General features: G+C 43.7%; 1 protein-coding gene across 16 annotated transcripts in view; it reads left to right on the forward strand.

The window, feature by feature from the left end:
• The first annotated feature begins 837 nt into the window (after positions 1–837).
• ptprsa (protein tyrosine phosphatase receptor type Sa) overlaps positions 838–18,603 on the forward strand; it is a 470,296-nt gene continuing 452,530 nt past the window's right edge. For 12 of the 16 annotated variants that reach the window (XM_055940829.1, XM_055940833.1, XM_055940835.1 and 9 more), the window contains exon 1: positions 838–1,084. The gene's annotated coding sequence lies outside the window, so the exon portion shown is untranslated. The remainder of the gene's footprint in view (positions 1,085–18,603) is intronic. The other 4 variants (XM_055940840.1, XM_055940841.1, XM_055940842.1 and 1 more) reach the window with 1 other exon arrangement.

Raw genomic sequence — 18,603 nt, forward strand, 5'->3', positions numbered from 1 at the left:
ACTGGATTGAAGAACTCCTCTTTGTCAGTGTGTCTAACTGGGTTTGAACTCAGGTCTCTAGAGTGCAATAGGATTGTAAACCTGCTGAAGTAAAGCCTACGCATTAGTTTGGGAAACTAATGCACGTCTTCAGGTGAAGCAAGGTTTCTCATGACACACACGTGTTTTAATGGTATCACTGAATGTGTTTTAATGTGATCACAATATGATTCACGAAAATGGTTTTGAGATCTAGGCCCTGCTACATTGTCCTGTACAGGAAATCCTTTGTAGTCTTATGATGAGTATGCACTTTTCCTTTATGCTGCACTGGCTGCATGAAGGGGAGGGAAGTCTTCACATCCTCTCTCACACATTGGTCTTTATCATGCCACCTTTTCTTCCATCTAATCCCGGGAAAGGAGACTGCAGATGCTGATGGACAGCACGGCTGGCAGGGCGTAGGCAACGCCATGACTTCATCACGTCAAGTGGAAGAACAGGAACAGGGAGGGTGAGAAAGTAGCCCACGGGAGGGTCGTCACAAGTTATTACAGCCACAAAGTCTTTAGCCCCGCCTATCTATACAATTTATCAGATTTTTTACCTAACCCTAAACGTAAGCCTAACTTTAACCCCACTGCTAACGTTATGCCTAACGCTAACCTTAAATTAAGACCAAAAAGTTTACAAAAAAAATTGCATTCATTTTTACGATATTTACTTTGTGGCTGTGGTAACTAGTTACAAACCCACGGCAGTGGAGGAGAAAGAAGGAGGGAGCTGCGAGTAGAAGGGTGGGCGAAAAGGGAGGGGGGACGAGAGAGGAGAAGAGGAGGGCGCTATGACATCACCCTCCATCCAAACGTGGACAGCTGTGGTTTCTCCAAGCGCGGCTGAACAGAACTGCGATACCACACGCGTCCGAGCAGCCTGCGCTATCGGGGGATTTTAAACACTACTCAGCGCTAGAACCCAAACCGCTTCTCTGGATCTGCCGCAGGACGCTACGGGATTATTGTTTATTTGTTTATTTGAATAAGAAGATGTGAGTTTTTTGTGTGAATGCACGATAAGAAAGAGAGGAACTCCATCGCTGATAAAGGTAGGAACAATTGTCTTTTTTTCTAACGGAGTTGTATTTGCATGCTTTGAGGTTCTTCTTTAAACGAGAAAATATGCATTTCAACTGGTTCTACATTGTGGAATGCGCGACAGGCAGTCTGCGTCCGATAGTGCCTCTTTCCATACTTGTGAATTCAGCTGACCCAGTAGCCTATGAGGTGGATGCAGGCTGCTAGTGGTACCCAAAGAGAAGCTCTCATGAGTACTCAGATGCCGAACTCAGATGCTATACAAAGTGCTTGCTCGAAGGACCAAGAAGCGGCGGGGTAGAGCTGACGCTAATACCGCAAAGGTTAGGTGACGCCGGTAACCCTACTCCGTAGCCAAAAATGTGCCGGATGCCATCCTCTCATATTCTTGTACAGAGTAGCCTACTGGTGTGGGCAAATGTTATAGTGGTCTCAAACATAGCTTGTTATAAAGAAATGCAGATTAGGGTAGCCTACAGTCGCATCACCGTAGTTTAGACGTTATTTACGTGTCCGTTTCTTGGTTATTACAAGTTTATCCACTTTATTTGATGTTCAATAGCCTTACTTGGTATTTGTTTAGCGCAACCATTTGTTACAGTATAAGTCCTTGAAGTTTAAGAGGTAGTTATGAATAACGCATTACTGAATCATCTTCAGTGAGAAGGTGCATATCTCCACGGGGGTGTACATTAACGAAGCCAACCATGAGATGCGTATGCTTAGCATTTAAGACCATTCATATGAATGTAGCCTATCCGCCCGGACTAAATCACTTCATACATTCATTGCCTTTTGTTTATAAACGGCACGCTACCGGATACTGTACGTTTCAAGAGTTGAATGATATCACACATCAACTTGATATCTTTTAGGGGTTAGCCTAATGCAAAATGTTGAACATGCATTATTGACATGTGCCTTTATCGTAAAGCGTATCTGACTCTGATCCATGTTTGCGCATTCAATTGCGGGGTTCTTTTCTTCGCCAGGGATTTTGATGTTTAGCCGTGGTGCGTTATTTCCGGGTGCGCTCTCAAATCCATTCATTGAAAGGTGGAGTCACTCAGGACACGGGAACAGTGGTGGCTGGTGATTGATTGTCTGAGTGCCGGTGACACCCTTGTTTAATGTCATTATCCTATTCCAACCACCTTGACTGTTTAATGTCATTATCCTATTCCAACCACCTTGACTGTTTAATGTCGTTATCCTATTCCAACCACCTTGACTGCTGGAGAGATTTGCCTGAAGAGAGGACAGGTTGCTGTTGATTTTAGTCTTATTTTTAGTCTTTTATGTATACTCTACATAATTACTTATTTTGCCCTTTGTACTGCCTTTTGGTGTCTATTTGTTAGTCCATATGGAGAATAAACGTTTTCTCCTCATGTTGGCTAGCTGGGGTTTTACTTTTCGCAACATACATTTAGCATACGTAGACTAGCACACAGCGACTGACTTCACATATTATGTGGATTTGTTAGGATGGAGATTACACATGACTTGTTAGGATACTTGGTTACCCATGCACACAAACATCATGAAAAACGTTACAAAATGTTTTTTTTCAAAACATATTTCCTTATTGCCCAAATAGTAGAATATTAAAATGCGCAACAGTGGCAGCCTACAATCAAACAAATTCCCCAATTAGGCCTAAAGACTTTTGAAGAACAAAGGCATTGTTATTTTTGTTATTGAAAAGGGGAAGACGAAAATACGAAATCTTCAATAGAATGCTGTCAAATGGACCAATTTAATTGGGCTCTGAATGATACATCATTATAATGTTCTATTATTTTATGAAGTTGCGTGTCGCCTTGTAGGATACGAAATCTTACGGCTTGATCAGAATGGGTGTGCTTTATAAGCTTGCGAGGAACAGTATCTTGCCACAGTCAAGGCTGTGGAAAAAAAAACAAGGCGTAATGGAGAATTGTAATACACAGCAACATCATATAGATTTGATTACGATTACACTGCATTGCTAACACGTAAGCCATTTCCAAGGCATAATAAAAAACTAAAACTAACTACAGCGCTGGTACAGAGAAACACGAATAAACTCTATCACGAGCGAAATTTGCACTGACTCCTCTCTCTCCTGAATACCCATAAGCATCTGAGAGGACGAGGTGGCATTTATCCGAAGATTTCCACAGAAAGCGCGACCCCGCCCCTTGCTCACACTCAGCCACTGTAAATAACCAGTAGTCTGGATGAGGACTACTCCAAAATGTCCCCCTGTATGGCTTTGGAACTATTTGACATTATCTGAAGAAATATTTTTCACTGTTATATTAAGTGTGGGTATAATTGGTAACTTGCCCATTGATTTTTTTTCATCATCTCTTGTTTTAGAATCCTCCACCTTCCCTCTTCTCCCTCCCTCCCACCATCCCTCTTCTCCCTCCCTCCATCCCTCTCCTCTTCTCCCTCCCTCCATCCTTCTTCTCCCTCCCACCATCCCTCTTCTCCCTCCCTCTTCTCCCTCCCTCCCTGCCTCCCTCCATCCCTCTCCTCTTCTCCCTGCCTCCCTCCCACCATCCCTCTTCTCCCTCCCCCCCTCTTCTCCCTCCCTGCCTCCTTCCCTCCCTCCATCCCTCTTCTCCCTCTCTCCCCCATCCCTCTTCTCCCTCCATTCCTCCCTCCCTTCCTCCCTCCCTCCATCCCTCTTCTCTCTCTCTCTGTCCTCTCCCTCCCTCCCTCCCTCCCTCCCTCCCTCTCCTCTTCTCCCTCCCTCCCACCTTCCCAGAACAGTTAAGACATCCAGTTGTAATAGAACATTAGCCAAACACTTTGTTCTGTATTGTATTTAGTAAATGCCAGTAAAATGTCTGCTAAATTAAATTAAAGGCATGTCCCCATGAAAACCACACACCATATATGTTGTAGTCAATGCTATGAATCTAGACCAGACATATTCTTTATTATGTAATAGTATATGGAACTACATGGAAATAAAGCATGACATCCTCAGTGTTTCCTCCCAGCTCTAATGTTGTCCCCTATAGTGGCCATATCTCCCTCCATCCACCAGTGCACCCCGGGCTTTTCTAAGAGGTGAATGTCAAGATCAGAGATGTAAGACATTCTCCTTATTCAGTGTTTAATCTCTTCTATAGAGACATTGTCTTACCACTTGAGGATTAAACAAGATTCTCCTCCACATTGTTACATTTTCAGTCAGGCCTGTCACAGGACAGTCCCATTACTGGGGCCTTCCCCTAGTTAATGGCTTGTAAATGGTTTATGAAGCGCCCCTCATTAAACGTGTGTTGTTCACACAAAATCAAGTACCTCCATTTTCATTGAAATGCCTTGGAAACAACGTTGATTCAAGCAGTGTGTGCCCAGTGGGCTGTGTGGCCAACATGCGTGTGCACGCACACACACGCCGGTTGCAATCCCTTTCCCGTGGGATGAGTCACATTCTGCAGTCACTCCACCATCATACTGCACAGTACATGATTGTGGCCACTGCGTCGTTAATGCAGTCCAAATGGAATGGATGATTGTGGCCACTGCGTCGTTAATGCAGTCCAAATGGAATGGATGATTGAGGCCACTGCATCGTTAATGCAGTCCAAATGGAATGGATGATTGTGGCCACTGCGTCGTTAATGCAGTCCAAATGGAATGGATGATTGAGGCCACTGCGTTGCTAATGCAGTCCAAATGGAATGGATGATTGTGGCCACTGCATCGTTAATGCAGTCCAAATGGAATGGATGATTGTGGCCACTGCGTCGTTAATGCAGTCCAAATGGAATGGATGATTGTGGCCACTGCGTCGTTAATGCAGTCCAAATGGAATGGATGATTGTGGCCACTGCGTTGCTAATGCAGTCCAAATGGAATGGATGATTGAGGCCACTGCGTTGCTAATGCAGTCCAAATGGAATGGATGATTGAGGCCACTGCGTTGCTAATGCAGTCCAAATTGAATGGATGATTGAGGCCACTGCATCGTTAATGCAGTCCAAATGGAATGGATGATTGAGGCCACTGCATCGTTAATGCAGTCCAAATGGAATGGATGATTGTGGCCACTGCGTCGTTAATGCAGTCCAAATGGAATGGATGATTGTGGCCACTGCGTCGTTAATGCAGTCCAAATGGAATGGATGATTGTGGCCACTGCGTCGTTAATGCAGTCCAAATGGAATGGATGATTGTGGCCACTGCGTCGTTAATGCAGTCCAAATGGAATGGATGATTGTGGCCACTGCGTCGTTAATGCAGTCCAAATGGAATGGATGATTGTGGCCACTGCGTCGTTAATGCAGTCCAAATGGAATGGATGATTGTGGCCACTGCGTCGTTAATGCAGTCCAAATGGAATGGATGATTGTGGCCACTGCGTCGTTAATGCAGTCCAAATGGAATGGATGATTGTGGCCACTGCGTCGTTAATGCAGTCCAAATGGAATGGATGATTGTGGCCACTGCGTCGTTAATGCAGTCCAAATGGAATGGATGATTGTGGCCACTGCGTCGTTAATGCAGTCCAAATGGAATGGATGATTGTGGCCACTGCGTCGTTAATGCAGTCCAAATGGAATGGATGATTGTGGCCACTGTAGTCGTTAATGCAGTCCAAATGGAATGGATGATTGTGGCCACTGCGTCGTTAATGCAGTCCAAATGGAATGGATGATTGTGGCCACTGCGTCGTTAATGCAGTCCAAATGGAATGGATGATTGTGGCCACTGCGTCGTTAATGCAGTCCAAATGGAATGGATGATTGTGGCCACTGCGTCGTTAATGCAGTCCAAATGGAATGGATGATTGTGGCCACTGCGTCGTTAATGCAGTCCAAATGGAATGGATGATTGTGGCCACTGCATCGTTAATGCAGTCCAAATGGAATGGATGATTGTGGCCACTGCATCGTTAATGCAGTCCAAATGGAATGGATGCAGCTGGAGAGGCTTTTAAAGCACCCTAAAGGCGTGATGCGTCGCGAGAAACATATAATCATGTCAATGTTATGGAGAACTTTGAATGAAACACACACACACACACACACACACACATACACACACACACACACACACACACACACACACACACACACACACACACACACACACACACACACACACACACACACACACACACACACACACACACACACACACAAACACAGACTCGGCGGCGGCCATCTAATTATCAGGCAGAAGCTTGTTAGTTGTCACCTCAAGATAAACAGTCAGGGGGGGTTTGGGTAATGTTTTCCCGCTGCCGGCAGAATTACAAATTCTAAGTAGGAAAATGTCAATGTGAAAATATCCCTCCTCTCCCCTGGCCATGCACAAACACATTTGCCCCGACTCATTTGTTTTTGAAGAAATGTAAATAGTGGGTAAAGGAAAGGTTGACATCCACAGACTCCCCACCCTGAGCCTCCTCATAACTCACAGTGAATGAGTAATTTAGACAGGCTCAGAGGATGCTAGAGGAACCCACGACTGGCGCCGCCAGTTCTCTGCCGCGGCCAAATGGTGGCGCACACAGGCGTTCTTATCAGGCAGTATATGGTCCTCAAATGTATATTCAAATGCTGTCCTGGAACCCTCAGAGAAGGTAGAAAAAAATCCCTTGCATTCAATTGCACAGATAGATCTAGTGGTCTGTCGTCATCACTGAAAACTTGCTAGGTCCTTGATGATATACTGTATTGTACATTGCCATTCGAATGAGAGTGGCTGAAAAAAATTATTATTCACCACTAAGTTTCCATCCTTATTTTGCTCCGCTGTGAAGCTTGACACTTTAATGGGTTTGATGTGTATGCAAGTGGGGCTGTCGGGAAAAGGCAGGCTGAGGTCGGGGACCACTGCATGCAGAAAGCCAGGGACGTCTCCTCACATCCGAGAAGAGAGATCAAGCTCACTCTCCTCTACTCCGTGGCTGCTGGGGGAAACGCCTAGGGGCTTCTCTTGTGTCAGACTGATTGGAAGGGGAATACACGGAGTGATCCAGGGTCAACGCTGTCTCAAAGTTGTCTCTCTGTGAAAGGGGGAACCTGTACTATGTTCTTGGGGGATGAGAAAGAAGGTGACACTAACAATGAAGGTCTGCTTGGTTATGTGTATTTCTCTGCTTAATTGATAAGGAGAGAGGGATGGGATGGAGGGAAGAAAGTAGGGGGGTGAGCTGTAGCAGGAGATGCTGCTGGGAATTCTGAAGAAATCATCAAGTGCAGATTTCCGTCGCTTTTTTTCTTGGATACAGGCTCAAGGTCTGATTGGAGGTTAGGTTGTGTCTCTTCCACAGATCGTGTAACACATAGATATAGCCAAGGTATCAAATCAGATTTTATTGGTCGTACACATATTTACCAGATGTTATTGCGAGTGTAGCGAAATGCTTGTGTTGTGTGTATGTTACCTATTGGTTAACATCCTAATTAAGTTATACCTACTCACAGGTTTTAAGTAATAACAAATATCATTGAGTTTCCTGAAGTGTCTACTCCGTTTTGTTCATTTCTCACCGTGTAGCCATCTTAGTAATGTTGCGTAATCACAACAGTGTAATAACTGGACACAGAGATAATTTCAGATGTATCAACGTTGTGAAATAGAGGGAAATTACACTGAGAATACACAACATTAAGAACACCTGACCTTCCCAGGACATATACTGACCAGGTGAATCCAGGTGAAATCTATGATCCCTTACTGATGTCACTTGTTAAATCCACTTCACTCAGTGTAGATGAAGGGGAGGAGACAGGTTAAAGAATGATTTTTAAGTCTTGAGCCATGGATTGGGTGTGTGTGTCATTCAGAGGGTGAATGGGCAAGACAAAAGATTGAAGTGTCTTTGAACAGTAAGGTAGTATGTGCCAGGCGCACCGGTTTGTGTCAAGAACTGCAATGCTACTGGGTTTTTCAACGCTCAACAGTTTCCTGTTTGTATCAAGAATGGTCCACCACCCAAAGGCCATCCAGCCAACTTGACACAACTGTGGGAAGCAATGGAGTCAACATGGGCCAGCATCCCTGTGCAACACTTTTGGCACCTTGTAGAGTCCATTCCCCGACGAATGGAGGTTGTTCTGGAGGCAAAAGGGGGGTTGCAACTCAAGTAGGAAGGTGTTCCTAATGTTTTGTACACTCAGTGTATAAGACACACCAGTATGTTTAAAAATATATAACAGATGTAATCAAAGCAGAATTTGAGTGGTAATGAGAGCGCATCACAAAAAAATATTAGGTTAGCTTTTATTTGGAAATGGGCAAGTTGAAGAGCATTGTGGACAAGCTGAAAGCAAGGGAAAGAATTTTGTGTCGCTGTGTACTCAACAAATCTTTTTGAGCCAATATGATTGATGACATGATTATTGACATGTTTATGAGAGTAGAATTCTTAATTGCCCATGAGGGAATTTCTCTTGGAGTTTCAGTCTTAGAAGCACTGCCAATACACAACACAAGGTACAGATGTACTTAGTTCATAACACATTGAATTTGCTAAACATGAAACAACAGTAAATGTTGTATACATACAGTACAGCATGAGAAACCATGCTGTACTGAGGTCCCTCATCCTGCCAGCACGGGCAGGTTCCCCTGTCTCCTATCAGCTCCATACAGATTGGATAACAAACTCTCCCTGGCAGGATGCCTTCCTTCTGGAAAATAGACAATTAAGAGCCCTATCACTGGCCGAGGCATCGAGGAAGAAGTCTCTCTCGGGGCAAGGCTGTTAACGAGGCTAGCGCCACATGGCCCCTCGAGTCCTAACTCTTGAAGGTCAGCGCGACATTTCGCCTCCTGCTTCTTTGCCATGACAACACAGTCGTCGGTCGCCGTGGACAACGTTTGTCCGGGTGAGGGGGGCCGTTAGGGTAACGCGTTGTGACAACGGCAGCAAGTCGCTGTCGTTAGTTGTTAATCCTGTTAGTTAGAACAAGCGCCATTACCGGTTAAATATCTATGAATGATTCATCATTTTCATGTTCAATGCTTTTATGTTTTATTGAGGTGGTACTACAATGCTCCCTGTGTGTGTCGTGTGCCTGTTTTGTGGGTGTTGTTTGTGTGTGTGTGTTGTTTGTGTGTGTGTTGTATGTGTGTTGTAGAACGACTGATGCTTCAAGGGAGGACCAAGGCTAGGGCAGCAGAATTATGATAAGGGGGGATCTATGACCTTGTACATTTCATCTGCAGATATAATAAAATCTTAATCTTCAAGAATAATCCATTTAGACTCTGCTGTATGCGTTGCCATATGGTGCTGTGCAAGCTTCCCTTTTTATTCAACCTTTATTTAACTTGTATTTAACTAGGCAAGTCAGTTAAGAACAAATGATTGTTTACAATGATGGCCTACCCCGGCCAAACCCGGACGATGCTGGGCCAATAGTGTGCCGCCCTATGGGATTCCCAATCACAGACGATGCTGTGATACAGGCTGATACAGCCCATTTGGATCCAACAATGGGCCTGGGGAACTTCAAAGTAAGGGGCAGAGGGGAAGATAGAAAGAGAGGAGAGAGAGAGATAGAGAAAGGGGCACCAGGCCTTTGTAAGAGGCATCAATGATTATTGATCAACGTGCATATATACAGTATGTCTGCCATTGTGCCTGGTTGAAACATGTACGGCCTACCTTTCTGGATTTGTATATTTTCCTCCCCCTCTCTGCCTCTTCCTTTCCTGCTGGTGAGCTACATACACCAGCTACCTACAGCATCTACCTACAACAGCTACCTACAACAGCTACATACACCAGCTACATACAACAGCTGCCTACAGCAGCTACCTACACCAGCTACCTACAGCAGCTACCTACACCAGCTACCTACAACAGCTACCTACAACAGCTACCTACAACATCTACCTACAACAGCTACCTACAACAGCTACCTACAACAGCTACCTACAACAGCTACCTACAACATCTACCTACAACAGCTACCTACAACAGCTACCTACAACAGCTACCTACAACAGCTACCTACAACAGCTACCTACAACAGCTACATTCAACAGCTACCTACAACAGCTACATTCAACAGCTACCTACAACAGCTACCTACAACAGCTACCTACAACAGCTACCTACAACATCTACCTACAACAGCTACCTACAACAGCTACCTACAACAGCTACATTCAATAGCTACCTACAACAGCTACCTACAACAGCTACATACACCAGCTACCTACAACATCTACCTACAACAGCTACCTACAACAGCTACCTACAACAGCTACATTCAATAGCTACCTACAACAGCTACCTACAACAGCTACCTACAACAGCTACATTCAACAGCTACCTACAACAGCTACCTACAACAGCTACCTACAACAGCTACCTACAACAGCTACCTACAACAGCTACATTCAACAGCTACCTACAACAGCTACCTACAACAGCTACATTCAACAGCTACCTACAACAGCTGCCTACAACAGCTACCTACAACAGCTACTTACAACAGCTGCCTACAACAGCTACATTCAACAGCTACCTACAACAGCTGCCTACAACAGCTACCGACAACAGCTACCTACAACAGCTACCGACAACAGCTACCTTCAACAGCTACCTACAGCAGCTACCTACAGCAGCTACCTACAACAGCTACATACAACAGCTACCTACAACAGCTGCCTACAACAGCTACATTCAAGAGACCTACAACAGCTATCTACAGCAGCTACCTACAGCAGCGACCTACACCAGCTACGTACAACAGCTACCTACAACAGCTACCTACAACATCTACCTACAACAGCTACCTACAGCAGCGACCTACACCAGCTACCTACAACAGCTACCTACAGCAGCTACCTACAGCAGCTACCTACAACAGCTACCGACAACAGCTACCTACAACAGCTCCCTACAACAGCTACCTACAGCAGCTACCTACAGCAGTTACCTACAACAGCTACCTACAACAGCTACCTACAACAGCTACCTACAATAGCTGCCTACAACAGCTACCTACAACAGCTACCGACAACAGCTACCTACAACAGCTACCTACAACAGCTACCTACAACAGCTACCTACAGCAGTTACCTACAACAGCTACCTACAACAGCTACCTACAACAGCTACCTACAACAGTTACCTACAACAGCTCCCTACAACAGCTACCGACAACAGCTACCTACAACAGCTACCTACAACAGCTACCTACAGCAGTTACCTACAACAGCTACCTACAACAGCTACCTACAACAGCTACCTACAACAGCTACCTACAACAGCTACCTACAGCAGTTACCTACAACAGCTACCTACAACAGCTACCTACAACAGCTACCTACAACAGTTACCTACAGCAGTTACCTACAACAGCTACCTACAATCGCTGCCTACAACAGCTACCTACAACAGCTACCTACAGCAGCGACCTACAACAGTCACCTACAACAGCTACCTACATTGCTGCCACTATCTGCTACTGACTCCCCTCTGTTGTCTCAGTCTATATATTCTCCTATTACCGGCTCAAACAAAGCTTCATGAATCCAAATGGATTTGTCTATCTGATTCCCATGCCATTACTTACGAACCCTCCCAGAGATGAAATGTTCAGTGTTCTATTGGGCTTCAGACCATGCATGCGGGTGAATCCAAATTCTGGATCCAACCGGGGGAGGATTGGAAATTGGAAGTTCAGCGCTCTGTGTTTTTGTCAATGAGGATGAACAGACTAGTCTATTTGTGTGTGTCACTGTGATGTCTAACAAGCTAAAAACACCAGGGCAAAGGATAGGCTAAGGTGACACGCTTAACTGTTGCTTCAGTAGACTTATGTTCGTTTTTGTCAGCCATTGTGTTTATGAATTTGTGTCCGTATCTCCGGCTGGCCGTGTAGCGTCTCACAACAACCCAATCAGATGGGCTAAACCGCGGTCTAGCTATTAGCGCATGATAGCATATCAGGAGGATTACGTTTAATTCTAATTGAACAATTTCCCCATCGCCGCACTTTGCCGCGGCAAGCATTATTTATTGTTTGTCCAGTGCCATCGATTAAAGGACACTGGTAATTGTTTTGTCTGAGCTTGATTAACAAACCTGTGCTTTCTCCAGCCAACTTGTTCAACAGCTGCCTTAACTGCTAGCATTAGGCTAGGCCCTTTGGCTTCTCCATAGTATTTGGTAAATATTTTCTTAACTCTTTCTTGAACTGCACTGTTGGTTAAGGGCTTGTAAGTAAGCATGTGACATGTTGTATTTTGCGCAGGTGACAAATACATTTTGATTTGATTTGATAGAGAGGAATGTTGTGGAAAACGAAGCGGAGAAGGGAAAATAGGGAAGAAAATGTATGTGTTTTTGCCTTTTGCTTGTTTACTCATTTTCAAAGCGAGGATAGAGTTTCATGAACAGGAGATGGGTGCCAGGGTTCATTAGCTGAGCTAACAGTGCTTAGTCAATAGTTCAAAATGGCCGCCTCTTATCTATGAGTATCATGGGTCACTGGGCCTCAGATTCAAGAGCAAGGAGCTATGCATGTGCAGTGTACTTGTCTTCTGCTGTGGATGGATGGGTCTGTGTAATCTATGGAATGTTGAGAATGTGCCTGGTTGAACTTGTTTTTGACTTCCATAATCCTGAAGAAATACGGGGAGAAGGGAGGGAGGATTCCCAGGTGCGGGATGTGGAGGAGGAACAGGAGGAGAGATGATTGAAAGCCAGGGAGCAGCCAGAGGTCCCGACATGTTTTCAGACACATGGAGCGTAGAACATTGTAGCTCTATGATAGCTCCTAGAGAGGGGTCGGGCCGTCTTTCCCACGCATAAGCAGCACGCATCAAACCTCTATTCTCCATATCTAGCATCATACTTCTGCCTCTTGCCTCTGTGTTCAAGATGTATGATTATTTTTAACTTGTGCCATCTTATTTCTGCTTCCTGCCTCCATGTTAGAGTTTTTCATGGTTATTTTGTTTTTGGGTGGCTGCTTGTCAGTTAGCCACCTCTTTCCGCCGACCAGTAGTAGGATATAGATGAAAGGCAGGCAGAATGCTCGGTAGAGGGATGACGTCTACTTAAAGGTCATTTATTTCTTCTGTCACTTTGTTAGGGCGAGGGAGGAAATGACAAAACGCTGGTTGTTTATGACCCCCAGTGCTGGTAGGCGGCTTTCTAGCAGGAATTTGCTTCTTCTTCTCTGTTTAATTCATGTCCTTGTAGGTGTGTGTTAGTGTAGCAGTGAGGGGAATCTCACAAGGCTTAATTAGAGAGAAAAAACACACAAACTCTCAATTCCCAGGCTATCGCCACTGCCTTGATATGTTTTACCCCCCCCCCCCCAATTAAATCATGAAGACCTTTGACAAAACAAATCAGGCTGTCAATTTCTCAACGGTACCCCGTTCATCATTTTGATTAATCTCACAGAGATGGGCTGGGTAGATATTGGAAATAGGCTTGACTTTTTGCTCTCTCTCTCTCTTAAAACTGTAGATTCCTAGAGCTCAGAAAACATGGCATGTTTAAAAAAAAAATGTTTTCAATGTTTTAAGATTGGCAGATGAGAGGAGTAGGACACCTCATGCCTTGGTCCAGCTGTAACCTCTTGATGACTCAGCAGGACCACTGGAGAGAGGGAGAATGAGAGGGAGAGAGAGGGAGAGCGATATATCTGTGAATTCAGCAAGTTACTTTTTAATTGACAGGAGAATAAAGGCCTGGTTCTCCGCTCAAGAGCCGCCATTGCTGGGCATGTTTCATGTCATTTTAACTTAATTCTTTCCTCTGTTTCTAATTTTCCTCTCCCTTTCTCTCTCTCTCTCTCTGACACATACATTCTATCTCTCACACACACACACATTCTCTCTGTCTCTCGTTTTCTCTTTCTCTATATCTCTCTTTTTCGCTATATCTCTCACACGTTCTCTATTTCTCACATTCTCTCTCTTTCTCTCTCTCTCACACACACATTCTCTCTCTCTCACACATAATCTCTCTTTCTCTCTCTCACACACACACATTCTATCTCTCTCTCTCACATTCTCTCTCTTTCTCTCTCTCACACACACACATTCTCTTGCTCTCTCTCACATTCTTTCTCTCTCACATTCTCTCTCTTTCTCTCTCTCACACACACATTCTCTCTCTCTCTCACATTCTCTCTCTCTCTCACACATTCTCTCTCTTTCTCTCTCTCTCACACACACATTCTCTCTCTCATGTTCTCTTTCTTTATCTCTCTCACACACACATTCTCTCTCTTTCGCTCTCTCTCTCACACACATTCTCTCTCTCTCTCACATTCTCTCTCTTTCTCTCTCTCTCACACACACATTCTCTCTCTTACTCTCTCTCTCACACACATTCTCTCTCTCTCTCACATTCTCTCTCTTTCTCTCTCTCTCACACACACATTCTCTCTCTTTCTCTCTCTCTCACACACACATTCTCTCTCTTTCTCTCTCTCTCTCTCTCTCTCACACACACACATTCTCTCTCTCATGTTCTCTTTCTTTATATCTCTCTCTTGTTCTCTCCCACACACACATTATATCTCTCACACACACATACACATTATCTCTCTCATTCTCTCGTTCTTGTCTCAGCTGCTCAACTCCCTTCCATTTTCCACTGTTCCTCCGCTCTCTCCCTTTCTTCTCTCTCTCTCTTCTCACCCTCTCTTATCTCCCTCTCGTCTCTCTCTGTCTGTCTCCTTCCCTTTATCTATTTGCATTTCCCTCTTGAGTTCTCTCCTGGCTCATCTCTCTGCTTGTCATCTACTCCGTTCGACTTCTAAAGCATTCTGGAGTTTCTTTTTAAATAGGGAAATTAAGACAGATAGGGACTAAGGGCAGGCAGTGTTCAGAGACTTTCCTAGGCAGTCAGCTCTGGAAAATATAGGCCAATCTGCAGTACTAAGCCAGTACCATTTTAAGTTTGGCAGTTAAGATGAATTAATAATAATTATTGTCTCATAACTGGAGATTTGTTATCCATAGTCTAATTTAATAAAACCAAAGGTTGTTGTACTAACTTAACACTCATAGTGAAAATTATTGATTTTAAATGAGTGATGATACCCATTTGTTACAAAACTATGTATGTCATGGCATAGATGAAGCCTAGCCTCCAGTTTGAGAAACTCTTTCAATTGTGCTTCCCACTGCATCTTGACTTCCAGAGTTTCAGATTTAGTCTAAAGCGCACATACATTATATGACTAAATCAAATGCGAACCCCGGTTAAAGCAAAAATATGTAACTTTTTTGTTTGACCCGACGAAATAGAAATTTGAGTTATAGATCTTTAATTCTCATTGAAAACAAGTCTAAGAAGCAATTTATCTGTTCTATTTCTCATGTATTGCACACCAGCTTCAAACAGCTGTGTGTTTTATTTATTTAACCAGGCAAGTCAGTTAAGAACAAATTCTTATTTACAATGACGGCCTACCCCGGACGATGCTGGGCCAATTGTGCGCCGCCCTATGAGACTCCCAATCACGGCCAGATGTGATGCAGCCTGGATTTGAACCAGGGTCTGTAGTGACACCTCTTGCACAGAGACGCAGTACCTTAGACCGCTGCGACACTCGGGAGCCATACTATGTATTTCGTTATGGAAAATATATTTGACAGTGTTTTAGATGATACAATTATTCTCTACACAATGACTGCTTGTTTTGTTACATAAACATTTTTTGGGGGCAAACTATTAGAATTTGAAAAACCAGGAATTGACGTAGGGATTTCTGCTTTTTGGAAATAGGCTTTTTGCTCTCGCCCACTTAATACTGTAGATTCCTAGAGCGCAGAAAACATGGCATGTTTTGCATTTTCATGCCTGTCCATGGAATCCTAAACCTTGGCACTTTCACGGCCATCTTTGTTTGTATCTTTTGTTCTTGAAAGCAGTGATCTGCTTTCATTGCCTTCACTGGAATAGCATAGATGTGCAAAGTGTATTCTCTGGTATTGCACAGTGTGTGTGTGTGTGTGTGTGTGTGAAGGGGGGGGGGGGGTCAATTACCGTTAGACAACAGTTAGATATAGACTAAAACGTATCGCAACACTCTGTATCGACTGAAATGATGAACTTCGTATTTTGCCTCACTCAGGATTAACACAAAGTATATAAGCAAATTGATATGCAAGTCAAACTTCCTCCATTCCCATCGGTAAAAGGATTGAAATGATGACTCACTGGGAAGAGGGCGGCAGGTAGCCATGTGGTTAAGAGCGCTGGGCCAGTAACCAATAGGTTGCTCCTTTGAATCCTCAAGCTAACTAGGTGGAGAAAAAAAAGTATGATGTTCCCTTGAGCAAGACACTTAACCCTAATTTCTAACTGATTAAAATGTAGAGTGATAAAAGGTACATTTTGGGGGTTTTGTGGGTTTTAGTCGAGACAATTGGCTACTGGACAACTGTCTCTCTCAAAGTCTTGAACATCCATGAAAGAAGTTGATATCTATATCATTTTTTTCAAAAGGATGACTTATCCCGTTTTAGTCTATTTCTGAATACTTTCATATTGTACACTACACGTACATAATATAATAATGTATGCCATTTAGCAGACGCTTTTATCCAAAGTGACCTATAGTAATGCATGCATACATTTTATGTACGGGTGATTGCATGTGTCATGCTCTACCAACTGAGCTGCAAAGGACCACGTAAGCCGATAAGACTATGCACTAGCGAGTAGCTACTGCTCTGCTCTCCTCTCTTTTGAACGTCTCGGTCCTATACTATCTACATCTTGTCAGGAATAAAACGCACCCCTGCCCCCAGCTGTATCCTGACAGTGTAATGGATTCAATATTGTGATAGTGTTTTATTTGTGGCCTACCGAAGCCCTGACTTTATACTCACTGTGTCTCTCCCTTCTTACTCTTTTGACAAATTTGCCCTAATTTATGGCTGTATAAAAGGCTTGAAGGCAATCCATTCTCCGCTCTCAATCTCTCCAGAGTGCCTCCCCCTGGGACAGATCTAAACCCCCATACAAAAGTCCTATCTTCATTTCACCCGTTTGTCACAGCATAAAAATAATCCAGGAGCAACAGGACATGTAAATTATAATTGATCAACATTTTTGTATGGGTTGATACATTTTTCTTAAGTGGAAATTAAAACTTTACATGCCCTTTTAAACCGTTTAAAAGTGTGCAGGATTATCTTTCCTGCTGTGAAAATTCTCTGCAACAACAGAGGGATGAAATGAAGATAGCAGATCTGTGGGTCTTAACGCTTTGTAGCCGGCTAATTCTCAGCATAAGGAGCTAACCTACAGATAGTTAATCATTCTGTGATTGGTGTCGGCCACCAACTTGTAAGTTCTATTCCTTGCTTCTTTCTTCTCTTCTTTTGTTGTTGCGCAATGTCCTTGAGTTTCTTTAGAAGGCGATTGAAATGCAATATAGCTCTGTATTCTCATTGTAATCTTCTGTGTCCTATTTCTTTATCACAGTGTGGAGCTACTGTACATAGTGCATGTGGACTATTTCATCAAGAATATAGAGTGATGCTAATTGTTGGAAGTGTCTGAAAAATGGCCTCTTAGTTCTGGCTAAAACAGGTTAATGGGTCTTAGTTCTGGCTAAGACAGGTTAATGGGTCTTAGTTCTGGCTAAGATAGGTTAATGGGTCTTAGTTCTGGCTAAGATAGGTTAATGGGTCTTAGTTCTGGCTAAAACAGGTTAATGGGTCTTAGTTCTGGCTAAGACAGGTTAATGGGTCTTAGTTCTGGCTAAGACAGGTTAATGGGTATTAGTTCTGGCTAAGATAGGTTAATGGGTCTTAGTTCTGGCTAAAACAGGTTAATGGGTCTTAGTTCTGGCTAAGACAGGTTAATGGGTCTTAGTTCTGGCTAAGATAGGTTAATGGGTCTTAGTTCTGGCTAAGATAGGTTAATGGGTCTTAGTTCTGGCTAAGATAGGTTAATGGGTCTAAGTTCTGGCTAAGATAGGTTAATGGGTCTTAGTTCTGGCTGAGACAGGTTAATAGGTCTTAGTTCTGGCTAAAACAGGTTAATGGGTCTTAGTTCTGGCTACGATAGGTTAATGGGTTTTAGTTCTGGCTGAGACAGGTTAATGGGTCTTAGTTCTGGCTAAGATATGTTAATGGGTCTTAGTTCTGGGTGAGACAGGTTAATGTGTCTTAGTTCTGGCTAAAACAGGTTAATGGGTCTTAGTTCTGGCTAAAACAGGTTAATGGGTCTTAGTTCAGGCTAAGACAGGTTAATGGGTCTTAGTTCTGGCTAAGACCTGTTAATGGGTCTTAGTTCTGGCTAAGATAGGTTAATGGGTCTTAGTTCTGGCTGAGACAGGTTAATTGGTCTTAGTTCAGGCTAAGACAGGTTAATGGGTCTTAGTTCTGGCTAAGACCGGTTAATGGGTCTTAGTTCTGGCTAAGACAGGTTAATGGGTCTTAGTTCTGGCTGAGACAGGTTAATTGGTCTTAGTTCTGGCTAAGATAGGTTAATGGGTCTTAGTTCTGGCCGAGACAGGTTAATGGGTCTTAGTTCTGGCTAAAACAGGGAAATGTGTCTTCATGGCCTAAC

This window comes from Salvelinus fontinalis, chromosome 12 (assembly GCF_029448725.1).
Source record: "Salvelinus fontinalis isolate EN_2023a chromosome 12, ASM2944872v1, whole genome shotgun sequence".
Classification (NCBI taxonomy): Eukaryota; Metazoa; Chordata; class Actinopteri; order Salmoniformes; family Salmonidae; genus Salvelinus; species Salvelinus fontinalis.